Raw genomic sequence first — 20,788 nt, 5'->3', positions numbered from 1 at the left:
CTCTGGCCTTCCCCTCTCACTTTCACCATGTCACAGAGCTTCCTCTACACACAAGGACGACGCCAGTACCAAGCCACAGCTCGCCGAGCCACGGCATTGGCCAGCACCAACACGCCCAGCACCATGCCAGGACGTGCCAGGCACGCGGTGACCACGCTCTGGAGAGCGCCAGAGCATCTCGCGCCCTATCAACGTCGTCCTCCCCCTGCATCCCTAGGCCTGTGACGAGAACCGCCACCCGCACCTCTACCTCGTAGACGCACTCGATCGACTGCGGCTGCCTCGTCACCGTCGTACTCGCCGGAGAAGTACCGCGGGTACTGCAATGATCACCGCACGCGCTCGAGCAATCCTATCGCGCCCTGGACGCGCTAGCTGTACCTGGAGCATCGCCGTGATGTCGCCCATCCGTAGCCGTCCTTACCTTGCCCTTTGGCACGCCAGGAACGCCGCGCCATGATCGTTCCTCTCACAGCACCCGCCGGTCACCTCGCCATCTATAAATAGAGGCACCCAGAGCACACTCCCTTCACACCAATCTCCTCCCCTCTCATCACTGCCTCTGCCTGACCACTCAATCGAACCCCACCTCGCCGGAGCCGCCCCAATTGGAAGCTCAGAGCCGCCGGAGCTCGCAGATCATCGCCAGTGATCCACGCCTCCTCAAGCTCCGCCACTGTACCAGGAGCCTCTTCAACCTCGCCAACGTCGCCTTGAACCTCTCCATCGACCGCCGGTGGCCTACAGCGCCCTCCGACCCCCTAGGTACGCCGCCATCATGCCGGGATCTCGTCGGAGACGACGAGGCTCCACGGCCGTTCGATCGAGTTCTGATCTAACGGATCACATAACGCGTACCGCTTCGCTCGGTTATTAGCCACTGACGGGTGGCCCCCACTTCGTCAGGCGGCCCGCGCACACGGGCTGTGTTGCTGGGCCGTGCTACTCTGTTTAATTCATTTAGGCCCGTAGGCTTTTCCCGCGCGGCCCAAGTTTTCAAATTTGATTTAATCGATTTAGCTAGATTCAAATACTGCTGCCCAATTCAAAATTGAATAGCTTTAAATCTACAAATCCAAATCTGGTGATTCAAAATGCTATAGAAAGCTTATGAAATTATCTAGCTAACCTCACTGGATTCAACCCCATATGTTGTGTAGTTTTTGAACAGAAAAAATAACAAAACAGATTCTTTTCAGTATTCAAATAAATCTTAAAAATCAACCATTGTGAATTTTGAAGTGAATCCAATTGCAATAATTCACATTTAACAAACCCTAATTTACTATGTAAAAATATGATATGGGTTCTGTACATGATCATGGGCTAGAATCAAAATATTGGCTATGTAGTCAATACTAGCCCATTCAAACTATTTTAAATTTTAGGAATTTAAACCAATGAGGTGTAGTGATACTTCTCCGACGTATCGATAATTTCTTATGTTCCATGCCACATTATTGATGTTATCTACATGTTTTATGCACACTTTATGTCATATTCGTGCATTTTCTGGAACTAACCTATTAACAAGATGCCGAAGTGCCAGTTCCTGTTTTCTGCTGTTTTTGGTTTCAGAAATCCTAGTAAATTGCTTGAGTGCTACCTTTAAACAATTCAAAATTTATCACCTCTGATTTGTGTCAATGTTTTATAGCTCATGAGGAAGTATGTGGTGTTTATCTTTCAATCTTGTTGGGCAACTTTCACCAAAGGACTAGTGGCTTCATCCGCTTATCCAATAATTTTGCAAAAAGAGCTGGCAATGGGATTCCCAGTCCCAAATTAATTAACAAAAATAGACACTCCTCCATGGTATGTGATTGTTGGACGGCACCCGAAGGATTCGGTTAGCCATGGCTTGTGTAAGCAAAGGTTGGGAGGAGTGTCATCATAATAAAACTAAAATAAAAAGGCACTCCTTCATGGTATGAGATTGTTGGCAGGCACCCGAGGATTCGGTTAGCCATGGTTTGTGAAAGAAAGGTTGGAAGGAGTGCCACCCAAAAATAAAATAAAATGGGAGCCGCTCTTTGAAGGTTTGTCTGGCAAGGGGGTTAGAGTACCCGCTACCATTCGTTGACAATAACAAACACCTCTCAAAACTTTATTTTTATGCTCTCTATATGTTTTCAAAATCAAAGCTCTAGCACAAATATAGCAATCGATGCTTTCCTCTTTGAAGGACCATTCTTTTACTTTTATTGTTGAGTCAGTTCACCTATTTCTCTCCACCTCAAGAGGCAAACACTTGTGTGAACTTTGCATTGATTCTTACATATTTGCATATTGCATTTGTTATATTGCTTTGCATTGACAACTATCCATGAGATATACATGTTACAAGTTGAAAGCAACCGCTGAAACTTAATCTTCCTTTGTGTTGCTTCAATGCCTTTACTTTGAATTATTGCTTTATCAGTTAACTCTTATGCAAGACTTATTGATGCTTGTCTTGAAGTGCTATTCATGAAAAGTCTTTGCTTTATGATTCACTTGTTTACTCATGTCATATACATTGTTTTGATCGCTGCATTCATTACATATGTTTACAAATAGTATGATCAAGGTTATGATGGCATGTCACTCCAGAAATTATCTTTGTTATCGTTTTACCTGCTCGGGACGAGCAGAACTAAGCTTGGGGATGCTGATACGTCTCCGACGTATCGATAATTTCTTATGTTCCATGCCACATTATTGATGTTATCTACATGTTTTATGCACACTTTATGTCATATTCGTGCATTTTCTGGAACTAACCTATTAACAAGATGCCGAAGTGCCAGTTCCTGTTTTCTGCTGTTTTTGGTTTCAGAAATCCTAGTAACGAAATATTCTCGGAATTGGACGAAATCAACGCCCAGGTTCCTATTTTCACCGGAAGCATCCAGAACACACGAGAAGGACCAGAGGGGGGGCACTGGGCCCCAGACCATAGGCCGGCGCGGCCCAGGCCCTGGCCGTGCCGCCCTATAGTGTCGTCGCCCCTTCAGCCCTCCTGCGCCGCCTCTTCGCCTATTTAAAGCCTCCGTCGCGAAAACCCTATTACGTTGGACGAAACCCACAGAAACCTTCCAGAGCCACCGCCATCGCGAAGCCAAGATCTGGGGGACAGGAGTCTCTGTTCCGGCACGCCGCCGGAACGGGGAAGTGCCCCCGGAAGGCTTCTCCATCGACACCGCTGCCATCTCCACCGCCATCTTCATCACCGCTGCTGCTCCCATGAGGAGGGAGTAGTTCTCCATCGAGGCTCGGGGCTGTATCGGTAGCTATGTGGTTCATCTCTCTCATATGTGCTTCAATACAATAATCTCATGAGCTGCCTTACATGATTGAGATTCATATGATGATGCTTGTAATCTAGATGTCGTTATGCTAGTCAAGTGAATTTTACTTATGTGATCTCCGGAGACTCCTTGTCCCACGTGTGTAAAGGTGACAGTGTGTGCACCGTGTGAGTCTCTTAGGCTATATTTCACAGAATACTTATTCACTGTTATGAATGGCATAGTGAAGTGCTTATTTATATCTCTTTATGATTGCAATGTATTTTGTATCACAATTTATCTATGTGCTACTCTAGCAATGTTATTAAAGTAGTTTTATTCCTCCTGCACGATGTAATGGTGACAGTGTGTGCATCCGTGTTAGTACTTGGTTTATGCTATGATTATGATCTCTTGTAGATTATGAAGTTAACTATTGCTATGATAGTATTGATGTGTACTATTCCTCCTACATCGCATGAAGGTGACAGTGTGCATGCTATGTTAGTACTTGGTTTAATCGAATTGATCTTTCATGCACTCTAAGGTTATTTAAATATGAACATTGAATTGTGGAGCTTGTTGACTCCGGCATTGAGGGTTCATGTAATCCTACGCAATGTGTTCATCATCCAACAAGAGTGTAGAGTATGCATTTATCTATTCTGATATGTGATCAATGTTGAGAGTGTCCACTAGTGAAAGTCTAATCCCTAGGCCTTGTTCCTAAATACTGCTGTCGCTGCTTGTTTACTGTTTTACTGTGTTACTACTGCTGCAATACTACCACCATCAACTACACGCCAGCAAGCTATTTTCTGGCACCGTTGCTACTGCTCATATATATTCATACCACCTGTATTTCACTATCTCTTCGCCGAACTAGTGCACCTATTAGGTGTGTTGGGGACACAAGAGACTTCTTGCTTTGTGGTTGCAGGGTTGCATGAGAGGGATATCTTTGACCTCTTCCTCCCTGAGTTCGATAAACCTTGGGTGATCCACTTAAGGGAAAACTTGCTGCTGTTCTACAAACCTCTGCTCTTGGAGGCCCAACACTGTCTACAGGAAAAGGAGGGGGAAGTAGACATCAAGCTATTTTCTGGCGCCGTTGCCGGGGAGGAAAGGTAAAAGGTACTCACACTCCGGATCTCGGCTACTAAGCTATTTTCCGGCGCCGTAAGTACTCAAAGCTATTTCCTTTAGATCCTGCAATTGCAGCTTTTTGTTTCTTGTTTACACTAGTTTGGCATAATGGACAAGAATGAGCTTCTTATGCTATTTCCTGATTTAAAACATGGATTGTTTGATGCGAAAATTAAAAAACCTATGGAATCTTATTTGCATGCTGGTAGTAATATTAGTATGAACGCTTTGAACACCATTGTTGATAATAATATAGAAAGTTCTAAGCTTGGGGAAGCTGGTTTTCATGATCTTTTTAGTCCCCCAAGCATTGAGGAGAAAATTTACTTTGATGATACTTTGCCTCCTATTTATGATGATGATAGTAGTCTTTTGTTACCACCTGTTATGGAGGAGAAATTTGATTATGATTACAATATGCCTCCTATATTTGATAGCTACTTTGTTGAATTTGCTCCCACTATTACTAATAAAATTGATTATGCTTATGTGGAGAGTAATAATTTTATGCATGAGACTCATGATAAGAATGCTTTATGTGATAGTTATATTGTTGAGTTTGCTCATGATGCTACTGAAAGTTATTATGAGAGAGGAAAATATGGTTGTAGAAATTTTCACGTTACTAAAACACCTCTCTTTGTGCTGAAATTTTTGAAGCTACACTTGTTTTATCTTTCTATGCTTGTTGCATTATGCTTCTTGAACTTGTTTATTTACAAGATTCCTTTTCATAGGAAGCATGTTAGACTTAAATTTGTTTCATACTTGCCTCTTGATGCTCTCTTTTGCTACAAATACTATTTCTTGCGAGTGCATCATTAAAACTGCTGAGCCCATCTTAATGGCTATAAAGAAAGAACTTCTTGGGAGATAACCCATGTGTTATTTTGCTACAGTACTTTGTTTTATATTTGTGTCTTGGAAGTTGTTTACTACTGTAGCAACCTCTCCTTATCTTAGTTTTGTGTTTTGTTGTGCCAAGTAAAGTCGTTGATAGCAAGGTTGATACTAGATTTGGATTACTGCACAGTTTCAGATTTCTTTGCTGTCATGAATTCCGACCTGCCTCTCTGTAGGTAGCTCAGAAAAATATGCCAATTTACGTGCGTGATCCTCAGATATGTACGCAACTTTCATTTAATTTGGACATTTTCATTTGAGCAAGTCTGGTGCCATTTTAAAATTCGTCAATATGAACTGTTCTGTTTTGACAGATTCTGCCTTTTATTTCGCATTGCTTCTTTTGCTATGTGGGATGGATTTCTTTGTTCCATTGACTTCCAGTAGCTTTGAGCAATGTCCAGAAGTGTTAAGAATGATTGTGTCACCTCTGAACATGTGAATTTTTGATTATGCACTAACCCTCTAATGAGTTGTTCTAAGTTCGGTGTGGAGGAAGTTTTCAAGGGTCAAGAGAGGAGGATGATATACTATGATCAAGAAGAGTGAAAAGTCTAAGCTTGGGGATGCCCCGGTGGTTCATCCCTGCATATTTCAAGAAGACTCAAGCATCTAAGCTTGGGGATGCCCAAGGCATCCCCTTCTTCATCGACAAATTATCAGGTTCCTCCCCTAAAACTATATTTTTATTCGGTCACATCTTATGTACTTTACTTGGAGCGTCTGTTTGTTTTTGTTTTTGTTTGTGTTTGAATAAATTGGATTACATCATGCTTGTGTGGGAGAGAGACACGCTCCGCTGGTTCGAATGAACACATGTGTTCTTAGCTCATAATATTCATGGCGAAGTTTCTTCTTCGTTAAATTGTTATATGGTTGGAATTGGAAAATGATACATGTAGTAATTTGCTATAATGTCTTGGGTAATGTGATACTTGGCAATTGTTGTGCTCATGTTTAAGCTCTTGCATCATATACTTTGCACCCATTAATGAAGAAATACATAGAGCATGCTAAAATTTGGTTTGCATATTTGGTTTCTCTAAGGTCTAGATAATTTCTAGTATTGAGTTTGAACAACAAGGAAGACGGTGTAGAGTCTTATAATGTTTACAATATGTATTTTATGTGAGTTTTGCTGCACCGGTTCATCCTTGTGTTTGTTTCAAAATAAGCCTTGCTAGCCTAAACCTTGTATCGAGAGGGAATACTTCTCATGCATCCAAAATACTTGAGCCAACCACTATGCCATTTGTGTCCACCATACCTACCTACTACATGGTATTTTTCCGCCATTCCAAAGTAAATTGCTTGAGTGCTACCTTTAAACAATTCAAAATTTATCACCTCTGATTTGTGTCAATGTTTTATAGCTCATGAGGAAGTATGTGGTGTTTATCTTTCAATCTTGTTGGGCAACTTTCACCAAAGGACTAGTGGCTTCATCCGCTTATCCAATAATTTTGCAAAAAGAGCTGGCAATGGGATTCCCAGTCCCAAATTAATTAACAAAAATAGACACTCCTCCATGGTATGTGATTGTTGGACGGCACCCGAAGGATTCGGTTAGCCATGGCTTGTGTAAGCAAAGGTTGGGAGGAGTGTCATCATAATAAAACTAAAATAAAAAGGTACTCCTTCATGGTATGAGATTGTTGGCAGGCACCCGAGGATTCGGTTAGCCATGGTTTGTGAAAGAAAGGTTGGAAGGAGTGTCACCCAAAAATAAAATAAAATGGGAGCCGCTCTTTGAAGGTTTGTCTGGCAAGGGGGTTAGAGTACCCGCTACCATTCGTTGACAATAACAAACACCTCTCAAAACTTTATTTTTATGCTCTCTATATGTTTTCAAAATCAAAGCTCTAGCACAAATATAGCAATCGATGCGTTCCTCTTTGAAGGACCATTCTTTTACTTTTATTGTTGAGTCAGTTCACCTATTTCTCTCCACCTCAAGAGGCAAACACTTGTGTGAACTTTGCATTGATTCTTACATATTTGCATATTGCATTTGTTATATTGCTTTGCATTGACAACTATCCATGAGATATACATGTTACAAGTTGAAAGCAACCGCTGAAACTTAATCTTCCTTTGTGTTGCTTCAATGCCTTTACTTTGAATTATTGCTTTATGAGTTAACTCTTATGCAAGACTTATTGATGCTTGTCTTGAAGTGCTATTCATGAAAAGTCTTTGCTTTATGATTCACTTGTTTACTCATGTCATATACATTGTTTTGATCGCTGCATTAATTACATATGTTTACAAATAGTATGATCAAGGTTATGATGGCATGTCACTCCAGAAATTATCTTTGTTATCGTTTTACCTGCTCGGGACGAGCAGAACTAAGCTTGGGGATGCTGATACGTCTCCGACGTATCGATAATTTCTTATGTTCCATGCCACATTATTGATGTTATCTACATGTTTTATGCACACTTTATGTCATATTCGTGCATTTTCTGGAACTAACCTATTAACAAGATGCCGAAGTGCCAGTTCCTGTTTTCTGCTGTTTTTGGTTTCAGAAATCCTAGTAACGAAATATTCTCGGAATTGGACGAAATCAACGCCCAGGTTCCTATTTTCACCGGAAGCATCCAGAACACACGAGAAGGACCAGAGGGGGGGCACTGGGCCCCAGACCATAGGCCGGCGCGGCCCAGGCCCTGGCCGCGCTGCCCTATAGTGTCGTCGCCCCTTCAGCCCTCCTGCGCCGCCTCTTCGCCTATTTAAAGCCTCCGTCGCGAAAACCCTATTACGTTGGACGAAACCCACAGAAACCTTCCAGAGCCGCCGCCATCGTGAAGCCAAGATCTGGGGGACAGGAGTCTCTGTTCCGGCACGCCGCCGGAACGGGGAAGTGCCCCCGGAAGGCTTCTCCATCGACACCGCTGCCATCTCCACCGCCATCTTCATCACCGCTGCTGCTCCCATGAGGAGGGAGTAGTTCTCCATCGAGGCTCGGGGCTGTACCGGTAGCTATGTGGTTCATCTCTCTCATATGTGCTTCAATACAATAATCTCATGAGCTGCCTTACATGATTGAGATTCATATGATGATGCTTGTAATCTAGATGTCGTTATGCTAGTCAAGTGAATTTTACTTATGTGATCTCCGGAGACTCCTTGTCCCACGTGTGTAAAGGTGACAGTGTGTGCACCGTGTGAGTCTCTTAGGCTATATTTCACAGAATACTTATTCACTGTTATGAATGGCATAGTGAAGTGCTTATTTATATCTCTTTATGATTGCAATGTATTTTGTATCACAATTTATCTATGTGCTACTCTAGCAATGTTATTAAAGTAGTTTTATTCCTCCTGCACGATGTAATGGTGACAGTGTGTGCATCCGTGTTAGTACTTGGTTTATGCTATGATTATGATCTCTTGTAGATTATGAAGTTAACTATTGCTATGATAGTATTGATGTGTACTATTCCTCCTACATCGCATGAAGGTGACAGTGTGCATGCTATGTTAGTACTTGGTTTAATCGAATTGATCTTTCATGCACTCTAAGGTTATTTAAATATGAACATTGAATTGTGGAGCTTGTTAACTCCGGCATTGAGGGTTCGTGTAATCCTACGCAATGTGTTCATCATCCAACAAGAGTGTAGAGTATGCATTTATCTATTCTGATATGTGATCAATGTTGAGAGTGTCCACTAGTGAAAGTCTAATCCCTAGGCCTTGTTCCTAAATACTGCTATCGCTGCTTGTTTACTGTTTTACTGTGTTACTACTGCTGCAATACTACCACCATCAACTACACGCCAGCAAGCTATTTTCTGGCACCGTTGCTACTGCTCATATATATTCATACCACCTGTATTTCACTATCTCTTCGCCGAACTAGTGCACCTATTAGGTGTGTTGGGGATACAAGAGACTTCTTGCTTTGTGGTTGCAGGGTTGCATGAGAGGGATATCTTTGACCTCTTCCTCCCTGAGTTCGATAAACCTTGGGTGATCCACTTAAGGGAAAACTTGCTGCTGTTCTACAAACCTCTGCTCTTGGAGGCCCAACACTGTCTACAGGAAAAGGAGGGGGAAGTAGACATCATGTAGCACCTCATTTAAATCATTCTCACAAGTGATATGAAGTAATGTGTTGACCTTTAAATGCTTAGGCTCATACTTGCTCACTTGTAGAATTTAAATCAACATAGTATTTAAATTGCACTAGTTATTTAAATCACATGAGATGATGAATCTCATTTAAATCACTTTTCTCAAATACTAAGTGTGAAGTGTTGACCTTGGTCAACATGGGATCATCCCTGGTTATTTGAGAAGATTAAATTTTAAGAAGATTCAATGAGAGGAAATTATTTCTCCAAACCAAAGAGAAACCCTAATTCCAATCTTCAATGAGAGGAAATTATTTCTCCTAAGATTAAATAAAGAAACCCTAGCATAATTTGAGAATAAATGTTAAGTAGTGATACTAGATCAATTGTGTGAGCCAATAAGGCTAATTAAGATTACTTAAGTGTTGTTTGGTGATTGTATCCTCGTATTCGTGTATAGACGCTAGTACCGGAGACTATCAAGAGGAAGAGGTCTTCTACCAAGAGGAAGAGCAAGAAAACTTTGATCACATCACCAATCAAGGCAAGCTATTACCAATGCAAGCTAGACTAATGCAAACTATTTTGGTTGCAAGTTTATATTCTTGCCAAGTACAAAGCTCTACAAGAGCAAGGCACCATTACATTTTACTTTATGAACCTATCCCAAGTTTTTACTTTACAAGCTTTACTTGATTTTATTTATCAAAGTTACTTTTTGAATTATGATTCACTTGGTTGAATTATAGAATAGTACAAGAGAATCACACTTAGCCTAGCAAGCTCCAAGATACTTAGCACCCCTCATAACTAGTGGCTAGTGCTCAATATTAAAAGTGACTACTCTAGTTGGGAACTTGTGAATTGAAATGACTTTGAAAACCTTGGAATGATGAGTCATTCTATTGAGAGATTTTGAAGGTGAATATGACTGGTGAATGACTTGGTGAATTTAACAAAAACTGATGGTTGGGTTCGGATGCGATACCATTCCAATTTTACAAGTACCCCCACAATACCTGAATCTGGGTAAGGCTTAGCTGGAAACTTATGTATTTTAGTATGGGTTCCCTCTAAACAAGCGTCATAGGGGTTATGCCGAGGCTGCCTCCGTACTGGTGAAGTGATGTGAAATGACGTGAAATGAGGTGAATGTCCGGCCCAAGCCCTGTGCAGTTCCCAGGCTGACCGCGTGTCTTCACTGGGAGGCCAAGCTCATGGGGAGAGGTGCCTATACTAGAGTATGTAAATGAAAGGTTAGGATTGGTAGTTCGCGTACTGTGTACGATAAATCAGGGCCAGTTACCCCTGACGAACTATTGCAATTGTTGTGGCACAAGTGTACAACCTCTGCAGAGTTAAACCTATTCGAATAGCCGCGTCCGCGGTTATGGACAGTTGGAAAGGCCATACTGTTCCGTCATCAGAACTTTTCTAAAAATATGAATGGTGACTGGTGACTTGAATTGAAAGGTGACTTTGACTTTGAATCACAACTGAGTGTGGGAATGACACTAATGTTCCCACTTGAGTTAGTTAAACAAATGAAGAGTTTTTGGATTATTAAAGTGTTTATTGAAATAAAACTGGCTTTATGCAAATGAAACTAGAGCTTAGAACCCCCTTACTATAGTTGATAGTGTTTACCTTAGTATTAGTATGCGAGTACTTTAAAGTACTCATGGCTGTGTCCCTGGCTATTCAAATGGCCAGACTATGAAGACGAGTACCAGAACCCGGAAGAAGGACAGCAGGACGTCTACGGCAACTAGGATCACTCCTGACGTCAACAGTTGCCTGTGGAATAGATGGACTACTACTACGCTACTTTCGCTTCCGCTATGTGTTATGTAATGAATAAATAGAACCTCTATTATTGTAATGAGACTGGATCATGTGATCCTTTATTTGTAAGACGATTATGGTATGTAATGAATGATGTGTTGTGATATCAATCTATTATGTCTCGCAAAACAATATTCCTGGGATTGCGAGGAATGGCATAATAGGCATCTGGACTTAAAAATCCGGGTGTTGACACACGGCGACATCTTTGCCTTAATGGCGATGGAGGGGCAGGCGAGACGTCTCGTCGGTGCTGCGCAGCCTCCACGCGTCGCCGGCGTTCGCACGCCACCGCTCGTTCCCGCGCGATCTTCCCGCCTCTTCTTGTCTGTTCCCGCGCTTTCTTCCCGACGCCGGCGTCTATAAAAGGTCTCCCGGCTCAATGGTAGCCACCACACCCCGCCGGCAACAAACACAGCCCTCGTCGCTCCACCGCCGTCTCCTCCACCACCAGTGGCAATGGCGAACCGCCCCGGCGCTGGCCACTTCCCTCCACCGCCGTCTCCTCCACTTGCAGTCCCGGAAACGCAGGTCGACACCGACCCCTCAGCAGCGGCCCGGGAAGAGCGATGGCGTGCACACCGTCAGCAGCGGCGGGAGGCAATGCAGCAGCAGGCCCGCCAGCAGCGGGAGGCGGCGCATGCGGCGGATCTAGCGGCGTTATGCGCCCATGGCCCCGCTGCTGGCGAGGCCGCGGCGGCAGCAGCGTGGCACGAGCAGCAGTGCGACACCGTTGCGGCGTCTGACGCCTCGACCAGACAAGAGGTGCGACGGCGCCGGTACCGGGAGGAGATGGAGCAGCGGTGGGTTGACGAGCGCCGGCTCCAGCGCGTTGAGCAGGATGCGATGTACCGAGAACGGCGGGAGTCGATCGAGCGCCGGCGGCGGGAGTCGATCGAGCGCCAGCAGCAACTGGCGGCGGAGGACCGTCGGCAGCGGGAGGCGGTGCTGGCGGCGATCTGGGGGAAGCGGGCGGACCAGTTGGCGGCGGAGGCCGACGTGTTGGCGTCGGCGATGATGGAGGCGCCAACAGATGTGGAGGAGGATGCGCCAATGGATGAGGAGGAGGCCGAGGCCGAGGAGACCGAGGTAGAGGATGACGACGACGACGAGTTCGAGTGGTCCGACGACGACGGGCCGCACCCGGACGAGACGGCCGATCAGCAACGCGCGCTCGTCGAGTCCTTCGAGTCGGAGAAGAAGCTCCAGGACGACGCCCGTGCCCGCGAAGAGGCGCAGATTCGTCGCGCCGTCGAACTCTCCCTCCAGGCGACGCAGCAGGGGAGGGGGGAGGAGGACGCGTGGCGGGAACGGAGCCATCGGGCCACCGCCGAACGCAAGGAGAGGAGGCGCGCGCAGGAGGAGCTGCGGCGTAGGGGAGGCGACGACGGGGCGGGGCCGTCGAACGCACCACCGGGCGGTCAGTAGGCTAGGTTTAGATGAAAGCTAGCCGTTTTCATTCAAACTTTGTAATATATAATCAAAATTGAATGAAAACCTTTATTTTCGTGCACCAATATTCATTTGGGGGCGGCGTTTGGGGGACGCGGCTGGGGAGCGACGTCCCCCAAAGGCGGCACGAACAAAACACGTCCCCCAAACGCTCAATCCGGCGCGGTTTGGAGGACGCTTTGGGGGACGCGGCTGGAGATGCTCTAAGATTAGCTGAAAACGATCTGGGGCAAAGCTGAAATCTGGGCCCTTGCATGACATAGCCGCATAGGGATGTCCATTCTTGGGTCCCACGTATTTGACTACCCACTTTACAAGATTCCCTTCTCTAAATACACTACCAATTGAAAAACTAGCACAACTTTCACGTAATAAATTTAAATGAATTTTTATTTTCATATTCGACTTCCTCGCGACGAGCTCTTCAAAATGAGTATAATATTCAATATTTTAAAAGTTATTTTGTAAACTGCATCTATAGTGTTCTCTATTACTTGGGCATATAGTCCGGACACTACGTCCATGTAGTCCTGATATATAGTACTAATTTTATAAAGTCCTTTCAAATTTGTTTGAATGGTACATGTAGTATTTGTGAAAAGTACTTCTATTTTTGTATATATGACAGCTGCAGATTCCCTTTTCACGTGGGAACCATTGGCACGAATCTCGAAAAAGGCTGAATAGAGACACTGGCTATGATATCAGCTTCGCACGAGATCAGCAGTAAAATCTGCGCGTCCGACTGGACTCTGAACTTTACGCGTGGTAATGCAATTATTAATACGGAGTACTGTTTACCAAATTGGCAACAACACTCAACTAAAAAACACGGACGCACACAGAACACCATCAGATTAAGAAATATAGCAAGCAGTTCACCATCGATCTTGATGCATCAGCTGGACACAAAGGCGTAACTGCTTAAGACATCTAAATGTTGAATTGTATTTCAAGATGTAGTGATTTCATCGGAGAAGCTGGCCAGAACAGGAGCGGTGCATGGGAATGAAGCACGGCCGACGACATGTTCTAGCTAGCTAGCTTTGTAACGTCTTTGCCGTGCATTGCAAGCACTTCAGAGCACGCGCGTGGAAGGGACGCGCTGCTCTCACAAACCAGAAATGGAACCCAGAGTGCAATCGGAGTCGAACACCCTGCGCGCATTGTACTTTCCAAATTTCAGGGATAGCTGTGCAACTGCAAACCGTGGCGCGCGCGAAAAGGTGGCATCCTGCTCCGCGTCTCCGAATTCTATCCGGGGTCGAGTAGAGCGCCGACCTTGCAATCGCCGCGATCCATATAACCAATTCACAGCGATCCGGCTGCATGCATCACATCTTCCGATCGAGCCCTTGAGCCCCAGTCCACCGCCCCCATCAAGCCAAGCCAAGCCCTAGCGGCAAGCAAAGCAAGAAGACGAGCGAGAGACAGGAGCATGGCTCCCTGTCCTGCTCCGCGGCCGCGCGGTTCCTCTCCGGCTTCGTCCCTCCGCCTTCGCGCGCCGGCGCCGGCGCGCGCGGATCGCGTCCCCTCCCGCGTCTTGATGGAATCCGACGCTGCCTGGGACTGCAAGCGCCGACGCCGCCAGGGAGGTGATGACGACGACTCCGGCGCGAGCAAGAAGCGGGCGGTCGGGAGTGTGGCTTCTCCGGTCGCGCACCTTTCTTGCGCCAGGATTAGGCCGTTCGTGCACGCGTCCCGGCCGAAGAAAGCGACCAAGGTCACCACCGGTGGCGACGTGACACTGAAGGAGAAGACCGGCGAGAGGATTTGCTGCAAGAAGATCGAGCCGGCATCGCGCCCTAAGAACAGCGCCCGCACCGTCGCGCACGGCGTGATCACGAAGCAAAAGGCCAGCGAGAAGATTCCGTGCACCAGGATCAGGCCGGCGGTGCAAGCGTCGGGCATCAAGGACAAGGCGAAGGCCGGCAGCGTCGGCATCCTTCGCAGCGACGTGATCAAGACGAAGCAGGAGGCCAGCGAGCGCGTCCAAGCGGCTGCCGCGAAGAGCATACCGCCCATCCAGCCGCCGGCGCCCGCGACGATGAAGAACCATCAGGATCCCTACGCCCCGCAGGACTCGCTACGTGCGGCCCTCGTCGCTGCTTGCCAAGCTCTCGACAGGCGGCAGCAAAACGTCTACAGGCAGCAGAGGGAGGCAGCTCGACGAGAGCTCGACAAGGTGGTGCAAACGGTGTTTTTCGACGACCCCCACATCACTCTCGATGGCGTGCTCAATTCATTGGAATGCTGAGATATCTTTAGTTCCTACTACGTTTTGTTGAGGTGTTCAATTCGCCTCTCAGTCCATGAACATGTATGTCACCCCTGTAATTTTGCAGCAGTTACATCTTACTGACGATTAGATCATTGGCGCCAATGGCTTGGTTAGTTATTCTGGTCTTATGGCCAGTCTTTGTGTGACCATGTAAGTTGTAAACATTATAACTCATAATGAAGTTGTGAATTCTGCATGTTTTAGAAACAGAATGCCTTGTTGAATTTATTGATCGGGGTTACTGGCGATTCTGATGTATATTTGCCTATTCTTAACTGAAATAATGTAAGTCAAAGACAAGTTCACACTTTCTTTTTGTCTAGTTTGAGATAAGTTAGAGATATGTATCTTGGTGAAGTTTCAGATAAGCATAGGCATAGTTGTAGGCACCGTACTCTTTGTCTATGTAATCTATGTTTACAGTTTGACTTTGTTTCTTGTAGCAATTGGAAATGCACCAAAAATCTAGAAAGAAACCCACGGATATACAGTGTGCGTTCTGACAGTAGCTAGAACCTGCTGAGCCGTTAACCTAGCGTAAGGATTGTTGTCAAGCATCTTGCTAACGAGATCCTTGGCATTGTCCGACACCTTGGGCCAAGGCTCGCGCTCCAAGTCGACGAGTGACCGGATGATGGCCTGCGCGATGCCCTTGTCCGTCTCGATCTGCGGAAAGATCAAAACTGAACTTGGTCAGTTTGTGAGCATGAACGCAATTTGCCAATATGAATGAATTCTGAACTTACCGGCCCAGAATGGAGGGACACCGCATAGCAAGATGTACAGTATGAATGACCCATGCACTCCAGATTTCGATTTCTTGTCCATAGTTTCTCTTAAGGACTTCAGGCGCCATGTAGTAGGGAGACCCGACGATCTCGCTGAATCTTTCACCTGAGAAAAAACAAACACATATATATGATGTTTGCACTAGTAGAAAATAGGGCTTCAGTCCCGGTTTATTAGGGACTTCAGTCCCGATTTTGCAACTGGGACTGGACAGTCGGGACTAAAGGGTCAACCCTTTAGTCCCGGTTCAAATGTATACCGGGACCAAAGGCCCCGCCACGTGGTGCGGCTAGGAAGCTCGTGGCTCAACCTTTTGGTCCCGGTTCGTCAGACAAACCGGGATTATAGATTGTTTGCTGCGGCAGAGAAATGACCGTTTCTCTGCCGCGACAGAGGTTTAGTGTGGAGCAGCGTTTCTCTGTCGCGCCAGAGTTTCAGAGTTTTATATTATTCATTCAATTCTGCAATGCATACATCATTCAAGAAACCACAAATATCGTCATGAATATATAGACATCGTCATGAAATACAGTACACGTAATGCATGTTTACAATATAAAGTCGGACCTCTTTACTATATCTATCTCATATATGCTTAACGTCGATCAAGATCTATGAACTCTCGATGGTATTCTCCAGTTCGAGTTATGACCTCGCTAAGAAAGAATCCCGTAAATTTCTCTTGAATTGCTCGTATGCGATCCTCCGTTAGGAGAGAATTCTGCAGGCGTTCCATCTAAATTAAAAAAGAGATCAATATATATGAATGGAACTCAATACAATTGATCGTAATAAAATAAGATTAATTGTGAAATATTGTTCATGTACATCCACATAAGTTATTTTCGGGTTCCTGCTTCAAACACTTTACGAAAAAAATAGTTCGATCAAACTAATAATCAAGCATGGTATTGAAACAAAATATCAAAGAGATTCGCGGACATAGCTATATAGTACTACTTACAGAAGATCTTTAAATGTAAGCTCTGGTTTCCATTTACCCGGAATAGTATTGATGAACCGTTTTCAAGTTCTGCTCGGCAAAGAAAAAATGAGTATATGAGTTATTGATTAGTTGATGATATCATCAAATAAGAACAGATGAAGATGTCGATACAATATTGATTGAAATTACCTCTGGAGCAGGGCAACCATGTTCGCCCATTCCCCATGGTCTATACGTTTTGAGTCCATGACAAGTACTACTCCTTTGTTAAGCTGAATGATTAGGAAAATATAGTGGAAGCTGCACACGCATAACTCGCCGGATTATTTAGACTGCTTCACATCGAGTAAGCAAAATCGAATGTATGCCAGACAGTTATAACACTCACTCAAAGTTGTAAGGAAATATTATTTCCTCTTTGCTTGCTTGCTTCTGTAAAAATATTAGCAAGTTGTCCTCTATGTCCTTGCCGTACTGTAAGAACCGTAACTTCATGAACGGTGTTTGAGTCAATAAATACCGTTCTCTGCTTTCAATTGTAATAATTCGTTACCCCTTGGAAGCTGATTCTCAATTATTTTCAGCAATTTTTCAAATCCTGAGTCAGTGATACCGTTCTCTACCTTCCATTGCAACAATTTCAGTGTGCTACCTAGCTTTTTCTGGCCATCTTCGCAAGTTGGGTACAACAATTTGTTGTGATCCTCTAACATATTGGCGAAGTTCAACCTTTCCTTTTCAATTTCACATTCTCTCCTTGCACCAACAATGGCCCTACCAAGATCATCAGCAGGCTCATCTGGTGCATCTTGATCTTCTGCTTCATTGTCTTCGTTGCCTTCTAATGGAAAACAACCCCCTTTGCAGTATCACCGTATTCAGGGAACATGTGATAGTTGTCATCATCCTCTTCTTCTTCATTTTCTTCCTCATAACCCTCTTTCTCCGTGCTTGGTCCAACAATTGTACTGGAGGAAGAGTAATTTCCGACATTCTTACAGTCAACACATGGACAATACATAAAGCCATCATGTTTGTTTGCCTCAGCCACGACGATAAAATTTCTCAGGCCCAAAGTGAACTCGTCAAAGCGTCGATCAATGTACATCAATTGTCGATTCATCTGCATGATATAATTAAGCTTATCAAAAATCATTACAGAACATCATGATTAGTGAAACGATGTATATATATACACATGTATTTTATCAATGACAGATGAAAGGATAAAGTTGTTAACCTCGATGGAGAAGAAAAAAGACAGTTAAGTGTGACTTATTTTGTGTGAACCCAAGTGGAAAAATCTCTTAGCATTTCATCGAACACCTCTTGTGCATATGAAGAGGGCAAAACAACATACACCTCTCTTGTGCTAAGAAGTGGAAAATCCACTTGGGCAGGGGCAAGGTATATGTAGGCAGATGGACACTTGGTCCCGGTTGGTAAGGCAAACCGGGACCAAAAGGTAGGCCTACCAACCGGGACCAAAGGGTTTCGAGGCCTGCCACGCCCTGCTACAGCCCCTTTGGTCCCGGTTTGTATTACAAATCGGGACCAAAGACCCCAAATGAACCGGGACTAGAGGGTGGGGTCGCCCCGCGCTGGTCGAACCGGGACCAATACCCCCCACTGGTCCCGGCTCGTTTTAAAACCGGGACTAATGCTCTCAGGGGTGTTGGACAAAAGGCATATTTTCTACTATTGTTGTGATATGTTGCCAATGAAATCATAGAGAAGCTCAGGAGTTGATACCTGGCTTGAAGCACACGGAGAAGCCAACGTCGATGACCTTGAGAGGGGAGACATCAGATGGATTGGCGTACAGGAAATTTTCAGGCTTAAGATCCCGGTGCAACGTGTTTGAATGAAAGCAACTAATATGGTAATAAACGGACTCAACTGATTTTAGTCCATAGAGACTTAGATGCAAGCATACGGAAAACAATGGTGCTTAGGAGGAGCAACATAACCTCTCATAAGAAACAAAACTCTACAGGAAAAGGCGTGTAATATGACAATATAAATAAGTCAGCGACTAAAAATTTGCCACAAGGGGGATGTAGCTCAGATGGTAGAGCGCTCGCTTAGCATGCGAGAGGTACGGGGATTGATACCCCGCATCTCCAAAATTTTCTGATCGTCTTTTTTTTTCCTTTTAATGCAAAAAATGTCATTCGTATACGATGCTAAATCAATTTCGAGTACTGTTGTTCAACATCTCATTTGGTCCAAATGGTGTTTTTAAGGGTTTGACCTACTAAATATATTATGCATTCATAAGTTGTATATAGAAGACCGTGTTCCCTAAATCAACCAATCAAGAGAAAACAACGACCGTCGCTCTGTCATGCAGAGATTTTTTACTAGTTTTTAAGCATACATAAGCATCCTACAGAGAGTTATCCAACGGGATTTGTGTTAGAGCAATCCTAAATATTACTCACACCATTCACAAATACTACACGGTTTTGGGTTTAGTCAAAGTTCAATTTTGTAAAGTTTAATCAAAAATAGAAGAAAAATATCAACATTAATAATTAAATGCATATAATTTGGACATAGGGGCCTCTGGACCAGAGTGATATATGTGCTCGATCATGTGGGCACACGTCACTATGTGTATATTCTGCCTACGGGCCTCTAGACTGTCCCTACTGTAAGCCTTGCAACCAAACAACATCTTTAAGACAAACTAGCAAGGCGGCCCTCGCAAATGCGAGGGCAACATCTATAATGTCTCAAAGATGACTATAAAATAAATCCATAGTTTTATAGATATTGATGTCGTGTCCTATATTTCACAGTCCATATAAATAGACAAATATGTTTGCTTTTTTTATCTAAGATTATAAGGGAATTGTTATTTGAACAAATGTTTTTAGAATTGTAATAGTGTATAGTTTTTAGTGATCAACATACCGTTTTAAAAAGTATACATGTTAGTAATTTATGTTTTCTTAGAAAAAAATACTTCGCGTCCTTGCACATGTGTTTACCATGGGATATAAGACATCATCATAAAAAAATTGTTGGCTACATCTCTAATCGTTTTTGTTTTATGTGTAGTTAAAATCATATAAACAATGTTATATATTTTTCATGTGATTGGGCTATTTACTTTTAAAAATATAAGATGTAGCAATAGGTTTATAATGAATGATAGGAAAACGTAGTACATAAGTACCGAAAACACGTGTCATTTTTGGTTACGTAAAGGAATATAAGATTTCCAACAACATGGTTAAGCCCCAACCAATCAAATCTCTATATGATGTTATTATGTGCTAACTCAGAAAGTCTGGGTTAGATAGTATGTAGAAAAAACAGACGAAGTAGCAGCAGCAAGATTTATGGTCTCAACGCTTTTGTTATCGATGATCGATCTGATGTTGAAGGTCCTTGATGCCAGGAGAAACAGGCAGGAGCTTGCTAGCGTTGAACTGTGCATCATCCTACAGGCATAAAGATTAGTAAACTATAACTTAATCAACATGAATAGACATGAAAAACTATATGCATACCAACTTCACAAAGGGGATATCATCATGCATGCACATGATATATAGACATCACTATCCTGCCGCCAAAACATATGTGTCTAGCCATCTAAGAGTAATACCTTGTTCCTACTCCTGATTTTATGCTGCTGGTGTCTATCATCTCCAGAAAAAAACATGATACATACAAAAGGAAGACCCCTTGGCTGAGTGAACCATTTAATAACAAAAAAAACTCGAAGTTAATTACTTGATGTGTTAATAAATACACCCCAAGACATTGGAGTAGTTATTCAGTTCTACTTGAACTTGATATGCTGAAGAACATGCAGATGAGCAACCATATTAATGGCCAAACAGTTTAAAAGGCAGAGAATACACACAAACCGAAAATACCATATGTGTGCACCTCGAAGATCCAAAGTCTGTATTTTCAAAACTACATAATATCTAATGGCCTTTTCAAACTACAATAATATTAAATGCCCAACAACTAAGAAACGCCAAAAATATACTCCCAATTGCACGCGGCAATTTAGCGTGACCCATAAAAAATTCCCACATGGCAAGGTGAA

The 20,788-nt window shown here is 43.8% G+C and overlaps 1 non-coding gene across 1 annotated transcript; it reads left to right on the top strand.

Moving 5' to 3' along the window:
- The first annotated feature begins 18,769 nt into the window (after positions 1–18,769).
- On the top strand, positions 18,770–18,842 carry TRNAA-AGC (transfer RNA alanine (anticodon AGC)). The gene has a single exon. It is a non-coding gene; the product is annotated as a tRNA-Ala (tRNA).
- Positions 18,843–20,788: the final 1,946 nt, after the last annotated feature.

The sequence above is a fragment of the Lolium perenne genome, chromosome 4, assembly GCF_019359855.2.
Source record: "Lolium perenne isolate Kyuss_39 chromosome 4, Kyuss_2.0, whole genome shotgun sequence".
Taxonomy (NCBI): domain Eukaryota; kingdom Viridiplantae; phylum Streptophyta; class Magnoliopsida; order Poales; family Poaceae; genus Lolium; species Lolium perenne.
This window is presented reverse-complemented; position numbering and strand designations above follow the sequence as displayed.